This window comes from Bos mutus, chromosome 25 (genome assembly GCF_027580195.1).
Source record: "Bos mutus isolate GX-2022 chromosome 25, NWIPB_WYAK_1.1, whole genome shotgun sequence".
Classification (NCBI taxonomy): domain Eukaryota; kingdom Metazoa; phylum Chordata; class Mammalia; order Artiodactyla; family Bovidae; genus Bos; species Bos mutus.
The window spans coordinates 37,390,914-37,410,003 of NC_091641.1; positions in this window are offsets into that span (position 1 = coordinate 37,390,914).

Sequence of the window (19,090 nt, forward strand, 5' to 3'; positions counted from 1 at the left end):
TTATGAGATAATACTCCATGAAGACTCCTTGGGCACTGACATGATCATTAGCAGTGCAAGTGTGTGTGCTCAGTCACTAAGTCATGTCCGCCTCTTTGTGACCCCATGGATTAGAGCCCTCCAGGCTCCTCTGTCCATGGGAGTCTCCAGGCAAGAATACTGGTGTGGATAGCCATTCCCTTCTCCAGGGCATCTTCCTGATCCAGGGATCGAGCCTGCATCTCCAGCATCTCCTGCATTGGCAGGCAGATTCTTTACCGCTGAACCACTTGGGAAGCCTGACCATTAGCAGAGAGGCTCCCAAATGCCCTGCTTCCTCTTCTCTCATGATAGGAAGTCATCATCATGGGTATAAGCCAGCATCTGGAACCAGACAGGGCTGGGCTCAGTAAGTGGTGCTGCCGGTACCCGTCACATAATGTCAACCAACCGCTAGCACCCATGTGCAAGACGGTGTAACACTGTTCCTAATCTCATGGAAAGCAGTTGTGAGAATCGAGTGAGATGCTGATGATAAAGGATTTAGCCAGTGCCCAGTCTTGAATAAGCACTCAGGAAACAATATCTCTTACTATTACTGTTGCTGTTGTCATCGCCATTATTATAGTCATCATCAACATCATCACCCCCTGAACGTCTCCAACACGCCAGGTACTAGGTCCTGTAGATACACATGGACTTACAGATTCACAGCAACATTTTGCAAGAAAAAAATTTAACCACCTACCACCTTTTGATGCATCCTCATTTGTGTGGAGGCAAAGACCAAAAAGGCTTCCCTGGTGGCTCAGCTGGTAAAGAATCCACCTGCAATGCAGGAAACCTGGGTTTGATCCCTGGCTCAGGAAGATCCCCTGGAGAAGGCAAGGGCAACCTACTCCAGTATTCTTACCTGGAGAATCCCCTTGGACAGAGGAGCCTGATGGGCTACAGTCCACGGGGTCACAAAGAGTCAGACACGACTGACTAAGCACACAAAGACCAAAAAAATCCTCGTTATGGCCTTTAAGGCCCTGTAAGGTTCAGTTCCAGTTTACCTCCCCAGACTTAGCTCGCCTAGAACTTCAATGAACACCTTTCTATCTCTCTGACCTGCCATCCAGCCGTAAGGCCCTTTTCCATGCTGCTCTTTCTCTGTTAGTTAACAAGTCCTCCTTCTTCAAACATAACCCCAATGTCACTTTGCAAGGGAGTCTTTCTGATGCAGAGACCACTTCCTTTGGGATATATTTTCAGCAGAGAGAGGGTGTCCTGAGTGGATAAGAGCATGGACTTTGAATCTAGACTGTGAGGGTGTAGATCCCAGCTTCATTATTTAGCTGTATGACCGTAAAGAAGGCTAAACGCCAGAGAATTGGTGCTTTCCAACTGTGGTGCTGGAGAAGACCCTTGAAAGCCCTGTGGACTGCAAGGAGATCAAACCAGTCAATCTTAAAGGAAATCAACCCTGAATATTCATTGGAAGGACTGATGCTGAAGCTGAAACTCCAGTACTTTGGCCACCTGATGTGAACTGACTCGTTGGAAAAGACCCTGATCCTGGAAGAGATTGACGGCAAAAGGAGAAGGGGGTGACAAGGATAAGATGGTTAGACAGCATCACCAACTCAGTGGACATGCATTTGAGCAAACACTGGGAGACATCCATGGGGTCGCAGAGAGTCAGACAGGACTTAGTGACTGAACAACAACAACATGACCTTGGATGACTTAACCTCTCTGAGCCTCAGTCTTCCCATCCATACAATGTAGATATTAACAGTAATAAATAATGATACCTGCTCTGGAGGTCTACTGTGAAGATTAAATGAGTTACTATTATTAAAGTTCTCAAAATAGTGTCAGGCATGGTAAGGGCTATGTAAGTGTTTACTAAATCAAATTAATAAACTGTCCCTTGCCTCCAGAGAATCTCTCTTACTCTGCAATTATGCACTCATTTCCATGATAATTTGATTACTCACTGTCTCCCCTTCAAGATCAAATGATCCAGGAGTCCAGGGGCATGTCTCCTGTGCCCCTCAACTGCACCCCAGTTCCAGGAACAAGACCTGGTACAGGATGGGTTCACAAATAAATATGTATTTGATTAATGAAGGAAAACTTAACACACACCATACATCAATATTTTCCCTGCATCTGCCAAGACAGAGAGGCCTCTCTAGTCTCTTCTGACCTTCCCAGGTCTTGTAAAGGAAGCAACAGCCCTTCCCTGCTTGATGCACTAATGCAACCACTGCCAATGAGCCCACAAATCCTGGGGGTCCCCAGGGACACAGAGCCAGTAATGGGCTCCATATTGTTTCAGGTGTTCCAGACCACGCAGCGATCGTGTCTCAGATAATGCAAGCATGGTTAACCCCAAATCCCTCCACTCACTCCAACGTGCAGAACTCTTTAAAACATCCTGCACCCCAAGCCTCCCCACCACAGCCCATGCAGGATGGGAGCCTTAATCAGAGAAGAAAAGATTAATTGGGAAGTGCCTCAAGAGCACCTGTATGCCAGGCCTGCCATGCGTATAATACAGGCAATTAGAGCTACATTGTAACCTGTGTTGTCTCAGCAGCCGCAGCAGCCCCAGCAAAGCCATTCCTCCCCTTCTTTGGGCCTGCAGCCTCGGAAGGCCGGAAAGCAGACAGAGGAAGGGGCCCTGTCAAGGGCACCAGCAGAAGAAGTTGGCCATCCCCACACCCGACATACAGACCAGTGGAAGCCACAGAAAAAAGCACAGATGCCAAACCTCACTCTAACCCTTACACGCTGTGTGACACTGGGCTCAGTTCCCTCATCAGTCAGTTGGCAGAATAGGACCAGATCAACGGTCATCTAATCATTAATTCTAAACTCACGAAGCTCCAATACTTTGGCTACCTGAGCCAATTCACTGGAAAAGACCCTGATGCTGGGAAAGATTGAGAGCAGGAGTAGAAGGGGACCACAGAGGATGAGATGGTCAGATGGCATCATTGACTCAATGGACATGAGTTTAAGCAAACTCTGGGAGACGGTGAAGGACAGGGAAGCCTGTCATGCTGCAGTTCATGGGGTCTCAAAAAGCCGGACACAACTTAGCGACTGAACAACATGAGTTGCTGAAAATAGACAACATGAGAATAGACAGTTCCTGGGAGCTTACAGTCTCTCACATGTATCTTCAGCTACATGGATGATGCCTCTGTCAGCCCACATTACCCAAAGCCAGCAATGTGCCAGGAGCTGACCAAGGTTCTGAAGAGTCATTGTCAGCTAAACGAGATCACTGCCTTCCAGTGGATTCAAACAGGCTCCAGTTAGAGACCCAGAGTCTCTGGGACAAGGGCCCCAACCTCTTAGGTGCTTGTCAGCAATTACGACTTTGCAAGGCTGATATAAAGAATAAAGGAAATGATATATAAAAGGAAACCAACCCACGGTATAGGCTTCATAAGTGGAGTGATTAGTTTGAGGGCCTCCTTATGTGAATGTTATATATGTACAGTGAGACAGCAGCTGTCAGGGAGATTTCAGCTCCAGAGTGAAGGAGACAAGGTTTCCCTTCAGGAGAAGGCAGCGGGAAGGTTACCTGACATGACCCACTAATGAGGCTGGCTGTTAAACAGGAATGTCGGGAGGGGACCTGGGAGGATGAGAACAGGAGATGGATTCATGCTGTGATTGACATTCACAGGCCAGGAGCCGCCATTTGTCTTCCTAGAGACACCTGGGGAAGGTTGGGGGAAATGAACGATAACACCTCCCACTACAAGAATCTCTTTTAAATCCTCATTACTCTGCCAGTGGACGTCGCCAGCTTGGTTCATCTCCATTAAGTTCACTCTCACTCACTGAAGGGCAGAAGGGCCAGCCCTCCCTCTTCTGGAAAGGACACTGTGGAGCCGTTTTGCACGGGACTCTGAGCTGGTGCCCACAGCACCCTGGGCCCTCTTCTCTCCAGACCCTGATCCCGCTGAGCCATAAAATCACATTTTCCAATATGTCTCTTGCTGGAGACTGATCCACAGATATGCATTCATCAGAGTTTTTTGGGTTGCACGTGACAGAAACTCAACTTGAACAAAGTTAAACAAAAGTAGAATGTGTTGACTCATGGAATTCTTTATGGGGCTGAAGACCCAAACTCTGGGTAGGAGAAGAATTCAGCCCGATGTCAGAAGCAAATTTTAAGTAAGGGGCTCAAAGAGTACCAAGGTGCCGCCATGACTGTGCCCTCTCTCTGGCTTTCATATCTTCTTCTACGTGAAAGTGAGGGTCTGTTCTCAATCATGACAGACTTGTTTATTTGAAACGCTGGAAGCTCTCAAGCCGCTCATCTCACATATTCTTCTTTCAGAGAGAACTGACCCTCTCTCAAATCCAGTCTGTATATATATATATATTCCAGACTTTTAGCAGTCCAACCTGCATCAGATATACCACTGGACCGAGCAATAGCAGGTACTGTGTGTGTGAAGAGGGGATAAACATGTGCCTGTGTGTGTGTCGATCGGAGGTGTTTGTGAAATATGTTGATTCTGGAGAATAAGCATTTGGAGTGGCTGGGGCATCAGTTTCTTAAAGCGCTAGGATGCTACCTCCCTCAGAATGGCAGGTGCAAAGGAATCGAACTAGATGAAAGGCACAGATTAAGCTGGAGGCAGCTGGGTCTAGTAGTGGCTTGAAATGAAAAACTAAGTGTCTGTGAAGATTCTTCTCGCCTGCCCCACTGCTTGAGAGAGAAGCTGAGTCTTTTATTAGACTCTCAAAAGAATTGCTCTATATGGAAGTTTAGGACTTGTGGCGTATGTGACAGGAGGCATTGTCTCTTTCTGTCCTTCATCTCCAGTATCTAGGACAGTGCCTGATGCTCCATCTGCTCATACATATTTTTATTGGCGTATCGTTGATTTACAGTGTTGTGTTAACTTTATGTGTATAGCAAAGTGATTCAGTTATACATATATTTTTCAGCTTATTTGTCATTATAGGTTATTATTAGATATTGACTATAGTTCCCTGTGCTGTACAGTAAATCCTTGTTGTTTATGTTATATATGATACTGTATTGTTTTATATTACTTTATATAATATATATATAATTTATAATATTTAATATTATGTATATTTTTATATATGGTAGTGTATCTGTTAATCTCATGCTCCTAATTTACCCCCCTATTTCCCCTTTGGTAACATAGGCTTCTTTTCTATGTCTGTGAGTCTGTTCCTTTTTTGTATATGGATTCATTTGTATCACATTTTAGATTCCACATATAAGTGATGTCATATATTTGTCTTTCTCTGTCTAACTTACTTCACTTAATATGATGACCTCTAGGTCCACTCAGGGCTTCTCAGGTGGTTCAGTGGTAAAGAATCCACCTCCTAACACAGGAGACATAGGAGACCTGCGATCGATCATTGGGTTGGAAAGATCCCCTGGAGGAGGAAACGGCAACCCACTCCAGTATTCTTGCCTGGAGAACCCATGGACAGAGGAGCCTGGTGGGCTAGTCCACGGGGTCCCAAAGACTGAGCAACTGAGGACACTGACTGAGCACGCACACACGTCCATTTATGTTGCTGTGAAAGGCAATATGTATATGTATATACTTTGAAAAGCAGAGACATACCTTTGCCAACAAAGGTCCGTCTAGTCAAGGCTATGGTTTTTCCTGTGGTCATGTATGGATGTGAGAGTTGGACTGTGAAGAAAGCTGAGCGCTGAAAAATTGATGCTTTTGAACTGTGGTGTTGGAGAAGACTCTTGAGAGTCCCTTGGACTGCAAGGAGATCCAACCAGTCCATTCTGAAGGAGATCAGCCCTGGGATTTCTTTGAAAGGAATGATGCTAAAGCTGAAACTCCAGTACTTTGGCCACCTCATGCGAAGAGTTGACTCATTGGAAAAGACTCTGATGCTGGGAGGGATTGGGGGCAGGAGGAGAAGGGGACAACAGAGGATGAGATGGCTGGATGGCATCACCAACTCAATGGACATGAGTTTGCATGAACTCCGGGAGTTGGTGATGGACAGGAAGGCCTGGCGTGCTGCAATTCATGGGGTCGCAAAGAGTCAGACACAACTGAGCAACTGGACTGAACTGATATATATATTTGCTCATACAATTTTTAAAGGAATTAAGTTATAATGAATATATTGATACAAATGAAATCAGATGAATGAATGAAATCAGGCAAATTCAAGTTCAGGAGGAAATGCATGTCTCTCTTCATATACCCAGGTCCAATCTGACTAATTTAGGTTTTTAGGAAAGAAAAGATTCCAGAAGGAACCCAGAGAACAGGAAGCATAAGGATTGGTGAGCCTGGACAGCAAACTCCTTTATCCATCCCCACTTTCAACAACGACACAAAAAACAATAATAATTTTCCATGTGGCACTTTGGTTACACTGATGAATTTACTTAATAATCCTTAAAAACTCCTCTGAGGTGTCTATCAGTGCCCCCACCTACAGGCTGTAAAATTAATGCTTAGAAAAAGCATTCCCAAGGTCACAGATGGTATTAAGTAATAGACCTGGAATTTGATCCCAGGTCCACGTGGTTCCACTGGGTTTTGTTTTATTTTTTTTTTTTTTTAAGAGAAAATACTGTTTTTTCTGGCAAGTTCATAGCATTCTAAATAGAGGTACATGACTGGGTAGGAGGTGACAAAAGAAAATTTGTACTTGTTTGATCTTTGCCTCTTTGGAGCAGTTTGGTTTTGGTAACCTGGAAGATCTGCTTTCAGACACTGTTACAGACTCTGGTTTGGCTTTTTGCTCATGGAACACATTCTTTGAAACATAATTTTGAACTATAATTATAAATGCTCCTTCCTATACTTCCTTTCTAAGAAACACTTGTTGAGTGTCTTCTTATTACCAAGTATTGTGTCGTGTCCTTTACATGGGTCTTCTCAATCCTCGCAGGATCCCAATAAATTACCCATGTCTCTCCTGAGCAAGTGAAGAGGCTATTGATGTTCATAGAAGGTACAGTTTCTACCCAAGGATACAATGCTAGTGAACCAGAGAGCTGTGCTGAATGCCAGCTGTATCTTCCCTGGGGTGCTTAACAACTGTGCTTTTAAACACTGCGTTTGTAGCCAGTGTGTTGGGGGAAGGCATAATATTAGGCCTTCTCAGCTACTCCCCAGGAGCCTTGCACATGGCAAGCAGAGGTGTTAGCCATCCAGAAAGGACCCCACACTTGCTATAGTCACTAAACCACATGCAGGTTCAACTGCGTCTAGGAGGAGGGCACTGCCATTCACCATTGGAGGCGTGAGGTGCCCCAGCGTGGTGAGAAAGCACCCGCATGTCAAGGCCCTTACAAAACAACTGACTTGGAAAGTCAAACGCTGCTGAAGCAGCAATTACAGAAGCTCATCTCCTGAAACAGCTGCAGCGTAAGTTCCACGCGTGCACAGCAGAGCAGCCTGGTCCCCGCCTACCCCTCTCAGCTTAAACAGGGCTTGCTTGGCTCTGAGATGCTTCCAGGTGTGGGTGCCACTGTTGGGGAAGGAAAGTACCCCACGATGGGGTTCATGTTGCCTGGGAAGTGAAAGGTCTTAGAAAATCCAAAGCTTGATTCAGTGTGCTGGGTGTTACTCACATTTCACATGCCTGGACATCCCCCTTGTGGGCAGGCTGGTGGAGAGGGCAGAGAGAGGCTGCCTCACGTGTTCAGACAAATAATTGATTTTGCGCACAGTGCTCGGTCTCTGCTCCCTGCTGAAAAGGGCCTGTGAACTGGGATGAGGGGAAGGAAAGATGCCAGCAACTTACAGGGTGGGGTTGGGGGAAGGAGGACCACACTCGAAATCCCACATCCTCCTAAACCAAGAATTTCCACACCCGCGTGCCCCTGTTCCAACGATTCCTCCCCACTCTCATGGAACATTAAGCCCTTCCTGCAAATTCAAAAGGGATCCCTCTGGAGACAAATCAACCACTGAGGGAAAAAAAAAAGCAAAACTCATTTCGTTTGGCAACCAATGCTTTAGGAAAGACATAAATATTGGATTTGCAACTTTATTTTCCTCCGGAGAGACACTCTGGAGAAAATTAAAACAATGCAAGATTTAATTATTAAAAGCTAAACATTCCTGTACATATTTTCTGGCCCAAAGTTTTAAAAACAAATTCCCAGAGAAAATACATTTTTAATGACCAACTCCCTCCTACTCAGGCTTTGTTTTCAATCATCTCTCCATCATGACTCACCGGGAGAGCACCAGGGAAATCAGAGGTCAGGCTTTCTGTTAAGGGAGAACCAGGATGGTGCTCGAAGGCTGGGGGCAACAGGCACCACGGTCTGGGCTGTAGTTCACCCCCATCTTCTCAGACAAACTATGTGTTTAAACTGACTGCATCTCTCACCTGTATATGTTTTATGCTTTTGTGTAAATTTCCAAGGAAGATATGAACATAAAGGGAAAAGGCAAGATGGTTTGTTATGCATTCAACAAACATTTTCTGGCTACCTACTGCGTTCCCACTCAACAGTTCTAAGCTCTTTGGAATTGTTGGTAAGTAAAACAAGGGTTCTCATTCCTTGCATTCCAGGGGAGTGATAAAGTGATTCTGTCCACCCCCCAAACCCCCACGTGCTTCAGCTTTTCCATTCCTTTGTTGGGATGGCCAGAGACCATAAAGTTAAGCCTCCTCTCCTGCTTGCCTCATTGCTTCATGACCTCACAATGACTGCCTTCTCTCCATTGTCTTTGAATGTTTTAACTTTGCTGCTAGTCAAAAAAGACGCATGTACTAATGTCAAACGTTTGCTCGTCACAGAGGTACCCAAGAGCTGAGATAACAAGGAAAACGTGAATTTACTGTTTCCGGTGATTCCACAAAGGATACAAGGCAGTAAGGGAGACGCCCTTCTAGGACACAGGTCAGTGGCTACAGGAGCGGAGAGATGTATCCTTACTCCACTGAAGAACTGTGACCTACTTCTCAGTGGTGGTTATACATTTGGGGTGCAAAGTGGACAAAAGTGGGCAAAAATAATGGGCTGAGAGAAGAGGGTCCTGGGGGGAAGAGGTGGTCCATGTATTGATACATCCTCTTGGAGAAGGAGCAGGTCCCACTGACTAATTCCTGTGACTTTTTTGGTTAAAGGACAACATTATCCCTAAGGAGTAGGAACTGAAATACGTCTTAGTCCTGATTCAAACTGCTCCAGGATGTTCCCTGGTGGCTCAGTCTGTAAAGAATCAGCCTGAGATGCAAAAGGCCATCTGCCAGTGAAGGAGACCCAGGTTTGATCCCTGGGTTGGGAAGATTACTGGAAAAGGACATGGCAGCCTGCTCCAGTATGCTTGCCTGGGAAATCCCATGGACAGAGGAGCCTGGCAGACTATAGTCCAATGGGTTTCAAAGAGTTGGACACAACTTAGTGACTAAGCCACCATCACACAGGATGTCAAAAGTTCCCAACAACCAGTTGCTCAGGAGATCCTGGCACTGACCCAGCTTACCCTGTTACACTTGCTTCCACAGGCATTGCATGGCAATCGGGTGAAGGTGAGGAACCAGGGTCGGGTGCTGGTGCTGGCAGAGCCCCTCACAAAGGCAGACAGGGCCAGAGGAAGACTCGCCACCTAGGGATGTCTGAAAAGCTACCATCATTGGTACTTCCACTCAACTTGAGATGTGGTGCATTAAAGGCAACTTAAAATAACTTGAAGGGAGAAGGGTAAATAAACCAGGGATGATTTATCTCAGAGGAATAACGGTGTGACTGCTGAATAATTACATGCACCAATCTTTATTAGCATGCAAAGTAGCTGGGCCTGGTTGGCTCCCAGCACTGCTCAACGGACAAAAAGGCGAGAGAGCTGGGCACATGCTAATAAATCACACCCCACCCTCCCCGTGTGGCACGGAGACCCCCAGACCCCAGGGGCCTCTCCGAGTGTGATTCTTCTCTGGGAGATAAGCAGTGGGGGTTTCATTTCCACCTCCCAGTGATGGATTAGCCTCCAGAGTTCCTCTAGACAAGCATGGAGATGGTTTGGGCTTCTCTTTGCACAAGTTTGATCCAAATTCTTCCTGTCTCATCCAGCAGCTTCTGAAGCTGTCATGCATACCCAGTGATGGCTGGAGAACTAAACATACGGCGCCTCTGCTCACTTCACATATCAGATGATCTTGGGAGATGGTCCTGGCTTGTCTCTACTGGCCCAGAAAGTGGCTTAAGGAGAAGGGACCTGCAAGGCTGGTTTCCTCTCTCCTGAAAAGTCTGTCTTAGCAAACTCAAGGGCACAAGTTGGCCCCTTTTACTCTCTGAAGACAGAACAGATTTGTGCTTCTGTGTAAGGATTTGAGAGGGTTTAACCCAGATAATAACTACTCATTGGAAGGACTGATGCTGAAGCCAAAGCCCCAATACTTCGGTCATCTGATGCAAAGAGCCAACTCACTGGAAAAGACCTTGATGCTGGAAAAGATTAAGGGCAAAAGGATAAGAGAGTGGCAGAAGATGAGATGGTCGGGTAGCATCACTGACTCAATGGACATGAACTTGGGCAAACTCCAGGAGACAGTGAGGGAAAGGGAGGCCTGGAATGCTGCAGTCCAGGGGGTCGCAAAGTGTCAGACATGACTTGGCGACTGAACAACAACAAGCCAGACAGAATAATATTTCAAATCATGACAATTTAAATCTCTATATAATTTCAAGTTTCCCAGGCATCTTTCTAAGCTACATACACACACATTCCTGCATATATTCTATATACATACACACTTAATTGATACAACAACCCAATAAGGATTTGTACTATCCCCTTTCTTTGGATGAGAAGGCTGAGATTCAAAAGCTAAATAACTTCTTCCAGAGCTAAGCTGGAGTCCAAGTCCCAACATCCTGACTCCAGAGTCTATGTTCTTAACAACTTCACCAAATTGTCCACGTTCTTACTTCATTTAAAATCTTAAAATAACTCTTTTTTAACTTTTTATTTTATATTGGGGGTATATATATATGTGTGTGTGTGTATATATATATGGTATAGCCAATTAATAATGCTGTGATAGTTTCAGGTAGATAGCAAAGCAACTCAGCCATACATATACATATATCCATTCTCCCCCAAACTCCCTCCCATCCTGGCTGCCACCTAACACTGAGCAGAGTTCCCTGTGCTACACAGTAGGTCCTTGTTGGTTATCCACTTTAAATGCAGCAGTGTGTATATGTCAGTCCCAAATTCCCTACCTTCCCCCCATTCTTCCCCCGGCAACCGTAAGTTCTTTAAGTCTGTGAGCCTGTTTCTGTTCAAATAGCTCTTCATGACTAGTATTACAATGCACCGCTAACAAAGAGTACATGAAGGTGGCCTGAGACAGTTGACCCCTGGCTTCATTCCTGCCACTTTCCTCCTTGCTCTCTGGGCTCCCCATCCTGTCCTCCTGCTGACCCTTTAATGAAAGAAACTCCATCCTGGTCAGAAGCTGTGACCTTCTCCCTGGGCAGCCCTTCCCTGCCCTGTCTGCTTGGCCAACTCTTAAACACATTCTTCAAAAAGACTTGGTTTAAATGTCACCTCTTCCAGAAAGCCTTTCCCAAGGTCCCTCTGTCCCACACGTAGCTAGGTTATGTCTTACAGTATCCTATATTAGTATCCTATATCCTATATAGTATCCTATATCCTATATAGTATCCTATATTCTGCTTTGATGACATGCAGAACCACTGCAAGGAAATAATCATAAGTCTGATTATTTTTCCCCTGTCCCTCTCACACCCTGGACTGTAAATGCCAGGAGTGCTGGTATGTCTTTCATCATTGTTGCCCTGGTACCTACACTGGCTCTGGCACAGAGAAAACACAAAATAACTATTTACTGAATGTCCTAATAGAGGAACAACTTCAAGATACATCATGGCATACTGAAGCGCTCTGGAGTTTGTCAAACTGTAACAGACACAGTAAAACGGAAGTATCTTCCTTCTCCCCATATTCACAACCACCAGAACCAAAGATTTGGGCACCAGGAGTGTTATTTTAAAATGAGAGCAATTACTAAGTTCGGTCCCATAACACAAGCTCACTGCATGCCAGCCCCCTGAGTCATGTTCGTGCATCAGCTCATTCTACCCCTCCAAAGTCCTATGAGGTCAACACCGTGTTACCCCCATTTCAGAGACGGGTTGACTAACACCCACAGTCTCACCCATCGCGTCATGGTTAACATACTATGGTCATAGAAGCTGGTTGTTAAAATAGATCTCAACCCTTGACAAAAGCAAGCAAGGAAACTCAGAACCCTCTCCAACCCCTGTTACCCTCCCGAGACGTTCAGGCACAATGGTTTGAATGCTCAGACATCTGCACAGCAATTAGTCTTTTGTTTCCTCACTAGTCAAGTAAGTGATGAGGACTTTCTACCGATTCTCCACATCCATCACAACCAATAACTATTCATGACCTTGATGGCAACCTAGATTTCTGGTCACTCAGTCAACACGTATCTATTAAGCTACTGCTCTTTGGCAAGCATTGTTCTAGACACTGAAAGAACAGCATCAGACAAAACAGGGGTCTCCTATAGCTTATGTTGTTTGAAAGGATTTATAGATTTCTCCGTCCATAAAAATTAGGAAGTTAAGGCTATTCAAAATTGGCATTCAAACCTAAGCTCCAGGAAGTCAGAAGTCACCTGGAAATCCTCCAGACAACCTATCTTTTGGTCATGCCACAGATAATATGTGCCTCTGGATGGATGGCCATCAAAGGATTCTCCACCTACTTGTACATTTAGGATGCTGGATGTCTGTAATCTCTACAATTCTGGCTACAGAGTGGTCTTTTGAGGCAAACTTAAGCATCACCATGTTTTCTCCAGTGAAGCCTCTCAACTTTACAAACACAATAAACTTTCACATGATTTCCTTTTGCAATTTTTTTATTACTTTTGGAAGCCAAGTTCTTCCCACATCCTATTTCAGCTCTAAGTGTGGAGAAGACACAGTGTCTGATGCTGACAGTACATGGTCTGGCAGGGCAGACAGACAATTAGCCAATAATGCAGTGCAAGAGACAGATCACACGAAGCCAAGATTGACTCGTTAGGATCTTCAACAATAAATAGAGTTTTCTGAGCCCTTTAGGGCAAGGAGGAAGGGAGATGAGAGGCAGTGTAAAGAAGAAAAGTCCAGATCAAGGGGACAGCATGTTTGCAGGGAACAACTTGTTTCCGCCCGCCCGGTGTCATTCTCCGTTTGGGAGTTAGCATCATTCTTTTACTTTTCCTTCCCTTGCCTACTCTCAGGCTCTGTGGGTTGGACCAAGCCCACCCTCAGCTCCTAGAGCGGGCACGCAGCCTATGACTAGCCACTGAACGTCTGGCTCACACGTGAGCATGGGGAACAAATGGGACCACAAGCAGGGTAAGTCTGAAGAATTCATCCAGAGTGCACTAAAGTCAGAGACAAAGACAAGGGTGGGCAAGAGATAAGGATGACTGACTGAAAAGTTCCACGTGCATCTAATGGGAGTCCCAGAAATGAATAAGGGCAGTAATAAAGAACAAGTGACAAGAAATCATTGTGGAGAATCTCCCAAAATTGAAGTAACCTGGGTCCTCTGAAAGTTGTAGTCAGGATAAATAAAATGCACATCTAGATGCCTCATACCGACATTGCATAAAACACAAAAAATAAAGAAAAATCTTAAAAGCTGACATAGGGAAAAGATTACTACCTACAAAGAAGTGACACTTAGAGTTGCAAAAATAAAATAAAATAAAATAAAGCCATCCATAAGGAACACAAGTCAACAATATGCCAGGAGAAACTACTGAGAATCAGATCCATCTCACCATGATTTGGCAGTGAAGGCAACACAATTATGTTTTCAGGAACAGCAAGGTTGAGAGGGTTTATATCCACTAACCCTTGTTCTACAGAACTGTCAAAGGTGGACTTCAGAAAAAAGATAACAAATACAGAAGGACAGAAGAAACAAAGCTGAACCCAGAAATTGATAAAATATATCGGCAATCTGTTTTAAGTGTTAACTACAAACAACTATTTTGAGAAAGATTAAGCTAAAATTTTTAATTAATAAAAACAGAATGGGGAATTCCCTGGTGGTCCAGTGGCTAGGGCTCTGAGTTTTCACTGCTGGGGCCCAGGTTCAGTCCCCAGTTGGGGAGCTAAGATCCTACAAGCAGCATGGCTCAACCAAGAACAGAACAAAAGAATGGAAAGATAATGCTTGGTAACATCCATGCGATGGAACCACTACGGGCTTCTCAGCCTCGACATTGCTGATATTTGGGTTGGATAATGCTGGTGGTGGAAGGCTGCTTTGTGCACTGGAGTACGACTGGCAGAACCCCTGGGCTCTACCCACTAGAGGCCAGTGGAACACTGCAGTGCCTAACTGACCAACTAAAACATCTCCAGACAGTGACAAGTGTTTTCCACAGGGAAAAACTGTCCTCTGCTTCAGAACCACTACACTAACAAATTTGCCTGAAATATAGGAGACCCGGGTTTGACCCCTGGGTTGGGAAGACACTCTAGAGAAGGGAATGGCAACCCACTCCAGTATTCTTGCCTGGAGAATTCCATGGACAGAGAAGCCTGGTGGGCTACAGTCCACAGGGTTGCAGAGTCGGACATGGTTAAAGGGACTTAGCAGGCACGCGCGCACACGGTTTGATCCCTGGTCCAGGAAGGTCCCACATGCCACGGGGCAACTAACCCCTATGCCACAACTACTGAGGCTGCGTTCTGGATCATGCAAGACACAGCTACTGAAGCCCATGCACCCAGAGCCCATGCTCCACAAGAGAAGACATCACAGTGAGAAGCCTGAGCACTACAACTTAGAGTAGCCCCCGCACTTCACAACTAGAGAAAGCCTGTGTGCAGCACCAAAGACCAGTGCAATGAAAAATTAATCAATCAATTAATTTTTTTAAAAAAAGACAGTACTGTGTTCATGGTTTGGAAGATTTAATGTTATTAAAATGACTATTTTATCCAAAGTGATCTACAGACTCAGTGCAATACCTATCAAAATCCTAATAAGATTTTTTGCTTTCTGTCTCTATGGATTTGTCTAATTTGGACATTTCATATAAATGGAATCACACACTGTGCGACCTTTTGTGTCTGGCTTCTTTCACTTAGATGTATTCCTTCCATGGAGAAATAATTTCCTATTGTATGGATGTATCATATTTTGTCTACCCATCCATCAATTGATGGATATTTGGGTTGTTTCTACCTTTTAGCTATGGTAAAGAGAGCTTATTTAAATATTTATGTATGTTTTTAAAGTCCATTTTCAGATATTTGGGTTATATGCCCAAGAGTGGTATTTCTGGGTTGTAGGGTATTTCTGTTAGATATATTTTTAAAATAAAATGTAAACTATAAGCACGTACATGCTAAAAACCAAAAATATGTACACTGAATGTCTAATTTTTTCAGTTCAGTTCAGTTCAGTTGCTCAGTTGTGTCCGACTCTTTGCATCCCCATGGACTACAGTACGCCAGGCTTCCCTGTCCATCACTAATGCTCAGAGTTTACTTAGACTCATGTCCATTGAGTCGGTGAGGCCATCCAACCATCATGTCACCCAACCATCTCATGCCCTGTTGTCCTCTTCTCCTCCTGCCTTCAATCTTTCCCAGCATCAGGGTTTTTCCAGTGAGTCAGCTCTTCGCATCAGGTGGCCAAAGTACTGGAGTTTCAGCTTCAACATCAGTCCTTTCAATGAATATTCAGAACTGATTTCCTTTAGGATGGTCTGGTTGGATCTCCTTGTTGTCCAGGGGACTCTCAAAAGTCTTCTCCAACCCCACAGTTCAAAAGCATCAATTCTTTGGCACTCACCTTTCTTTATAGTCCAACTCTCACATCCATATATGACTACTGGAAAAACCAAAGCTTTGATTACTTGTACCTTTGTTGGCAAAGTAATGTCTCTGCTTTTTAATATGCTGTCTAGGTTGGTTATAACTTTTCTTCCAAGGAGCAAGCATCTTTTAATTTCATGGCTGCAGTCACCATCTGCAGTGATTGAGGAAATCCTAAATTACTAAAATTGACAAGAGAAAATAGAAGAACCACAATGAGCCAGTAACTAAAAAAAAAAAAAAAAACAAACAGAATTGGTGACCAAAGTTGCTTTTCCTCTCCAAAATACTCACTCTAAAGGCAAAAAAGAAAAATACTAGAAAAATTTTATCAAATTTTCAAGTAACATATAATCTTTTGCCTTATGTAATTTTTCCAGAAAATATAAAAAGAAAAGTAACAAAATCAAACCAGGACAGTATAAGAAGAGAAAATTATAAGCCTTCTCACTTATCAGTGAAGATGTAAAAATCTCAAACACTATAAAGCTGGATCCATCAGGATCTAAAAATAATAGTACATCAAAATCCAATAGGTTTATCCCTGAAATCCAATAATGGTTGAGAACCAGAATTCCTATTAAGGTAATGTACTACATTAAAAAATTAAGAAGACAGCATATAATAATAGATGCTGAACAAGTATTTTATCAAATTTAATACTCATTCATTATAAAAACTTAGCAAACTAAGTATAGTAGAGAATTTTTGTAGCCCAATAAGGTTACTTATCAAAACCCCCTGCAACAATCATGCCTCAAGGTAAAATTATAGATGGATTCTTACTACTGTCAGAAACAAGAAAAGAATCATCACTTTTATTCATCACTGTTCTCTTGATCTTCTAGCTAACAGAACAACAATACATGTGGCATCAATAAAGATAATAATAATATAATGCAGTAATTTGATAAATATTTAATATATTACGTTATGCACAACATCTATAGATTGGCAAAGCAGAGCCAAAACAGTCTTCGCAAATGATACAGATAACACAAACAGAATATCCAAGACCTAGAATATCTACAACCAAGATATTAGCATTATAAATAATTTAGCAATATTTCTGGATAAAGATCAATATACAAAAAGCAATAGTATTGTTATATCCAGAACTGTGGTGCTGGCAAAGACATTGAGATCCCTTTGGACTGCAAGGAGATCAAACCAGTCAGTCCTAAAGGAAATCAACTCTGACTATTCTTTGGAAGGAATGATGTTGAAGCTGAAGCTCCAATACTTTGGGCACCTGATTCAGTTCAGTTTAGTCACTCAGTCATGTCTGACTCTTTGCGACCCCATCAATCACAGCACACCAGGCCTCCCTGTCCATCACCAACTCCCAGAGTTTACTCAAACTCATGTCCATTGAGTCAGTGATGCCATCCAGCCATCTCATCCTCTGTCATCCCCTTCTCCTCCTGCTCCCCCTCCCAATCCCTCCCAGCATCAGAGTTTTTTCCAATGAGTCCACTCTTCGCATGAGGTGGCCAAAGTATTGGAGTTTCAGCTTTAGCATCATTCCTTCCAATGAACACCCAGGATGGATCTCCTTTAGAATAGACTGGTTGGATCTCCTTGCAGTCCAAGGGACTCTCAAGAGTCTTCTCCAACACCACAGTTCAAAAGCATCAATTCTTTGGCATTGAGCTTTCTTCACAGTCCAACTCTCACATTCATATACACCTGATATGAAGAGCTCATTCATTGGAAAAGACCCTGATGCTGGGAAAGATTGAGGGCAGAAGATGGGGGTGACAGAAGATAAGATGGTTGGATGACATCATCAACTCAATGGACATGAGTTTGAGCAAATTCTGGGAGATAGTGAAGGACAGGGAAGCCTGGCGTGCTGCATTTCATGGGGTCACAAGAAGTCAGACACAACTTAGTGACTGAGTAACAACAGCAAATATCTGGAATAAAATAAACAGTTCAAACTTACATAATAAAAAATATTCCATTCACATGACACAAAAAAACCTCTAAGATACCAAGAAATAAATGTTCATATTATTTAAATTAAATATAAATATATGTTATATATACATATATAGAGAGAATTGATACATACATAATTTAAATATATAAACAACTTTGTGTGTGTGTGTGTGTGTGTGTGTGTGTGTGCATGGGCCACATTGCTTCAGTCATGTCTGACTCTTTGTGACCCCATGGACTGTAGCCCCTCAGGCTCCTCTGTACCATGGCCTTCTCAGGCAAGAATACTGGAGTGGGTTGCTATGCCCTCCTCCAGGGATATATATATATATATATATATATATATATATATACATATATTAAAATATATTAAAAATATATATATGCATATATATATACATACATATAATTTACAGACATGAAGGAAGGCCTCAAAAATAGTGAGGCATATACAATATTCATATATAAGAAAATAATATCATAAAGATGTAAACTCTTCTCAGATAAATCTGTAAAATCAATGTCAGATCAGATCAGTGGCTCAGTCATGTCCGACTCTTTGGGACCCCATGAATCACAGCACGCCAGGCCTCCCTGTCCATCACCAACTCCCGGAGTTCACTCAGACTCACGTCCATCGAGTCAGTGATGCCATCCAGCCATCTCATCCTCTGTCGTCCCCTTCTCCTCCTGCCCCCAATCCCTCCCAGCATCAGAGTCTTTTCCAATGAGTCAACTCTTCACATGAGGTGGCCAAAGTACTGGAGTTTCAGCTTCAGCATCATTCCTTCCAAAGAAATCCCAGGGCTGATCTCTTTCAGAATGGACTGGTTGGATCTCCTTGCAGGCCAAGGGACTCTCAAGAGTCTTCTCCAACACCACAGTTCAAAAGCATCAATCCTTTGGCACTCAGCTTTCTTCACAGTCCAACTCTCACATCCACACATGACCACAGGAAAAACCATAGCCTTGACTAGACGAACCTTTGTTGGCAAAGTAATGTCTCTGCTTTTGAATATGCTATCTAGGTTGATCATAACTTTCCTTCCAAGGAGTAAGCGTCTTTTAATTTCATGGCTGAAGTCACCATCTGTAGTGATTTTGGAGCCCAGAAACATAAAGTCTGACACTGTTTCCACTGTTTCCCCATCTATTTCCCATGAAGTGGTGGGACCGGATGCCATGATATTCGTTTTCTGAATGTTGAGCTTTAAGCCAACTTTTTCACTCTCCATTTTCATCAAGAGGCTTTATAAAAACTATAATAACTTTTCA